This window comes from Haliaeetus leucocephalus, unplaced genomic scaffold, assembly GCF_000737465.1.
Source record: "Haliaeetus leucocephalus isolate CR32 unplaced genomic scaffold, Haliaeetus_leucocephalus-4.0 Scaffold177, whole genome shotgun sequence".
NCBI classification, from domain to species: Eukaryota; Metazoa; Chordata; class Aves; order Accipitriformes; family Accipitridae; genus Haliaeetus; species Haliaeetus leucocephalus.
The window spans coordinates 89566-89770 of NW_010972613.1; positions in this window are offsets into that span (position 1 = coordinate 89566).

Here is a 205-nt window from a genome sequence, read left to right on the forward strand (position 1 = left end):
CCCCCGCCTATCCTCGGGAACGGCGCCTCCCCGCATGACCCGCGCGTCGCCACGGGACCCCGCCCCCTGGGGGGTGTGTGCGTATCTCTGGGGCCCCGCCCTCTTGGGGGTGTGTTTGGGGATATCAGTTGCCATAGCGACCGGCTCCCGGCATGCAACGGGACGCCGTCGCTGTGGACTACAGCTCCCGTCGTGCCCCGCGCTC